The 5,035-nt window shown below is 45.5% G+C and overlaps 1 pseudogene; it reads right to left on the bottom strand.

Moving 5' to 3' along the window:
- Positions 1–258: 258 nt before the first annotated feature.
- LOC128627888 (developmental pluripotency-associated protein 3-like) lies at positions 259–1,148 on the bottom strand (annotated as a pseudogene).
- Positions 1,149–5,035: the final 3,887 nt, after the last annotated feature.

Below are 5,035 nucleotides of genomic sequence, written 5' to 3' on the forward strand. Positions count from 1 at the left end.
TTGAGTCAAATAAAAAAGGAACTGAAGTGTATTGAAGTCATTCAAACACAAACTACCCATACATAGATTCCCCTTAAGTTAGTGGCATCAAGGTGGACAAGAAAAAGATGCAAGAAAGGGACATCACAGAACTTCTATTGTAGGCTACAAAATATTGGTCTATGGTCTATCCTAGGACAGAGTAACTTTCCTAAGCTGCTACATAATGACCTTAAAATTATCAGCAAAAAGCCAAAATTACAAGAGTAAGGTTTGTGGCTACATCGACTCCATGTCATAATTATTCTCCATGCTAATATTATCAGAAGGCTCTCCATGATATAGGCGGTAACGACAGCTACATCTAAATCTTCTGGCTCTTGCTTCAATCTCAAGTTTCCTCTCTCTGGGTCTTTTTTAAGCAGAGGCAGGGTGGGGAATCTAATAACTTGTAACATCCTTCACATCCTTTCTGAACACTCACCAATGTCCTCACTCCATGCCTCCTTTCGTAGAGTGTGCTTTGATTCAGCCCCAGTCCAAGGCCCTGCAAGCTTTTTCCTCTCTCCTGCTTTTTGGGTGAACTTTCTGGTGGCAGGGAAGACAGTTTGGTGCTAGGGTTGCGAGTCAAGTCACAAAGGTTCTTTGCTAGTAGCTCTGAGAGAACTTGAGCGTCAGCCAAATATCCTTCACCAGGCCTCTGAGAAGACTTCAGGGTCCGGTTGGGTTAAACTTCGGTGAGTCCGTTGGATGTCTAGTCACAGCCTGAAGCTAAGATTTCCCCAAAGAGTTCAGTAGCTGGTGATACACAAAACTCTCGAACTGCTATGAAGTATCTTGGAAAGAACCCTATAGCCTAGACAGAGCGAGAGAAAGCCCAGACTCCAACAAAATGTGAAAGAGCGGTCCCATGCAAAGTTTTTTAGAGATTAGAGCATCAATACAAGTTTGTTATGATAATAGGTACCGTGTTTTAAGAACTTATTTTGTCAAGTTGCTGTCCTAGGCCCATTCTACACATTATCCTGCCTAATTTTTATGACAGCCCATTTTACAGAAAACAACTGAAGTCTGAGGAATACGGTGGCTTGACAGAGGTCACAAGCTAGCAAGTGACGGAGCTGGGATTTGAAATGTGGTCTTACCTTACGGGGTTCCTTTAACGGCATTCTCCAAAGAAAGAGGAGGAGGGGGGAAAAGAAAGAGAAGAAATCTGAGAAAATGTGACAGAATGTTGAACCATCTGCACCTAGTTTGTCAAATTATTTCTATCTGATAACTCTACCTCCCTCTCTACTTCTTGAGATGGGATAGTCATTTCATCGGCCACGGTGACACAGGGGCGCCAGGCCAGGCCAGTCCCCGACTAAGTATGAACGAAGGCATGAAAGTGGTTTCTGCCCAGTGTCCTCAGCCGCTGGGCGAGAGCCAGGGGGATCCGCCCTGGAGAGCACCCGTAGCCAACTAGTCTGCGCGCAGGTTTCAGTGATGAGTGAGCCCTTGGCGGCACCTAAAAGCACAGAAGTTTCTTTTTGAAAAAAATAACTACAGCTTGTATCATGGCGGAGCCTCCCATGTTTGCGGGAATAACCAATGTCAGCTAAGATTTGGAAAAGTGATAAGCAGGGCCTCCTCGTCTGTTTTCGTGCTTCCTCCCTTCCTCTTCTTGTCTTTCCACTTATTTAGTGCTTTTTGTGTGTCCAGCATTATCCTGGGCATTGCGCACCTCCTAGCCACAATATTCAAACCACAAATTTATTATACATTTATTTCTATTTTTTAAAAATCTTAAAGCTCATGTTAATTTTATGAATCGCCATTGGTTTTGTAGGCTGCTGACTACATGACGTCTAAATGCCTGAGCCTGGTGTACGTTCTCACCACGTGCTGCCCATCTGCCTCGCCCAGCTTATCCTTTGCCAGTCATTTCCAGCTCCTCTGAGATTCTCATTATTCGGGGCCACGCTCACTCCACTGATGATCCCGTGCTTTTGCACCTACTGTCTCGTGTTTAAATACCTTTCCCACTTGTCGATGTACTCTTATTCATCCTTCAAAACACTTTTCCCACACCGACCCTCTCCGCCGTCCCCAAAGACCTTCCTGATTCCTCATCAGGCAAAGTAAGTTGTCCTATCTTCTGTTTTCATGAATCTGTTCATAGTCCTCTGACAATATTCCCTATGAGGACTTCTCTCCCAGGGGAATTTGAAATCCTCGAGGGCTGGAATTATGTTTCATTTACCTTTGTCTCTTTCAAGACCACCTGTTGTAGTAGTTAAGTAGAGGTTTTGTTGAACAAATGAATAAAGTTATGCAAAATTGAAACTCTGTCAGGTAACCAGGGACGTAGGGCTGTTCTTACGGGACAGGAAGGCCATCGGTAAAAACATTATTCCCAAATGTGTAATGTTTAACAGACTTCAAATGAGATGGCGAATATGAAGGAAATAACCAGAGTATTTAAACATGTTAAAATGGACATATTGCATGGCATTTATAAATATAAAGAAATTCACAACAGAGATGTGGTATCTGTTGATTTGTAATTATTTCTAGAGGCCTCACGGAGGAGGTCAATTCGAAACATGTGCTTAAGAGATGGGAAGGGAGGATCTCCTTAGCTGATGGGAAATGGGCCCAGAAAGCCTTTTGCATTGAGGAAAAGAGAGCACGAATCCTAAAGTGTGGCTAAGCCAAGTGCCTGGCACCTGGCAGGTCTTCAGCAAACGAGCGGTGCTGCTAGAATGTCTGCAGCATCCCCCTCGAGTGCCTCATCCACTCCAATGTGCCGCTAATTGAGAACAAAATTAGGGGTCAATTGAGATAAAACGTTATCAGCTTCATTACCTGAAACATACCTTTCCTGGAAGACTGTGGACAAAGTGACATCCACACCCTAGACCAAAGCTTCAAACGGAAACCCAACCGGAATTCCTGCCCACCGCTTGGAGAGCTGGGTCTGCCACAAAGATGCTCAGCCAGCGCAGAAAGTCACAGTCACCTAATGAACCCATTCTGTGGCACACTGGAGTGAGCCAGAGTGTGGAGGAAAAAACTGTGGGCTCCTAAGGCTGCTTCTGGAAGCCACACCCTTTGCCCTGCACCAGAGTGAGGACCACAGGGACTCAGATCCTCACCCGTCAGTGGGAGGACGTGGGGGAGAGAGAGGAGAGGAAGTCTGCTTCCTTCTCCTTCCAGAACCCAAGTGACCATGTCCGCTAGTGCCACAGTCTTTCTGGTCAGATAAATGACTCTTCTCTTTTGGAGGGTGAGAGGGTATGGAAAGAGGGGCCACCGATGTTTGCCCTACATAGTTGTCTCCTTAAAAATGCAGTTAATTCCTGTCCCCTCTGCTGACATGGGGCAGAAAGTGGACTGGGAATAATTTCTGCAAAAGACATGCCGAGCAGAAGGTATGTTTGGGGCTCAGCAGGGCTGTTCTGCAGTTGTCAGAGGTGGGGGCAGAGAGGCGAAAAGACAGGCCGTGTGCAGGTGTTGGGAGCTGAGGGAGATGGGCCAAGCAGAGGCTGACTTTTAGGTCTGCAGCTCTGCAGCTCCAGTTCCATGGGAAGTCTGACATGTGGCTGTGTTGGAGGGGTAGTCGTCCTTCAAGGCAGTTAGAAGAGAAGACTCTGGAAGATGAGGCAAGTCCCATGGGGCTGGAAGGAGTCTGTTATCCGTTATCAAGTCTAAAAGAAGCCTGGAGTGTTGGAGTGTTTGGGCCAACTCCCCTCCTTGTCCGGATTTCCGAAGGGTTTGGTAACCCCATGTGACCTGCAGTATTAGCAGAATCACAGTATGTAAGAGTTGAAAAGTACTGGTGACCAATGATTCCAACCCTCTTATTTTACAAACGAGAAAACAGAGGCCAAGAGGGATTCTCTGCCAGCCTCACAGTTTGATTACACTCTTCGAAAACATCATAACTCTCCGCAATTGTTCTGTGGTGACACTCAAAAGACTATCCTTGTCATTTTCAAAAGGTGTCAGGTTTTGGGTGTGGGACACAAACCTATGATTTACAAGCATGCCTCTTCATGTTACAGCCTCTTAAGGATTCATCGTTGGCTACTGAAGTTTAAGGTCACCACAGTGTGAAAGAAGTGTTAAACTATACAGTCAATGGCAGTAGGTAGTGCTAACTTGACTGTCTGTGAGCATCTTTATGAGCCATAAATGCCAACATCTTTCTTTCATTACCCTTAAAGTCTGTTTACGTAGAAGATAAGGGAAGGCCCAGCTCGGAGTGCTCATTGAGAATCAGTGGGAGGGTCTGGCAGGAAGGAATAACAGGAAGTCTGGTCGTAACACAAATGGCCAGACTGTTAAGACAGGCGGCTTACAGGCAGAGGACTGAGGACTTTGTTTTTTCTAGAACTCACTTGGCACACTAATGTGCGACCAGGCTTGGTATAGAGGACACAATGAAAAAAGGCCCCTGCGGCTGGTGCTTCATTCTTCCTTAACCCCCAGTGGTTGAACAAACAGCCTTCCATTTCAGATGGCGCACCACAGAGGGGCAGTGGCAACCCCCAGACAGAACTGGAAAACAGGCCGGTTGCTATGTCAGACGTATCTCCAGGATCTTCTTCATAATTCCTCAGTGTTTTTGACCTTGCTCCCTGCTACAGTCTGAATGTGGCCCCCAAAACTCGTATGTTGAATCCCAACCTGCAAAGATGATGGTATTTGGAGGTCAGGCTTTTGGGATGTCATCGGATCCTGAGGACAGAGTGGTCATGAATGAGACTAGTGTTATTTTTTCCAGTTGTATTTGAGGTATAATTGATATAAAACATTGTGTAACTTTAAGGTAGACAATGTGATGATTTGATACATATGTGTATGGGGAAATACCACAAGGAGGTTAGTTAACAAATCCTTCACCTCATGTCATTGTCATTTTGTTGTCATTCTGGTGAGAATGTGAAAGGTCTACTTTCACAGCAACTTTCAAGTATACATTCCAGTGTCATCCACTATAGTCACCATGCTGTGCATTAGCTCTGGAACTCACTCAGCTTGGAGTTAAAAGTGTGTACCCTTTGCCCAA

Source organism: Artibeus jamaicensis, unplaced genomic scaffold (genome assembly GCF_021234435.1).
Source record: "Artibeus jamaicensis isolate MK-2021 breed Jamaican fruit bat unplaced genomic scaffold, CSHL_Jam_final contig_482, whole genome shotgun sequence".
NCBI classification, from domain to species: domain Eukaryota; kingdom Metazoa; phylum Chordata; class Mammalia; order Chiroptera; family Phyllostomidae; genus Artibeus; species Artibeus jamaicensis.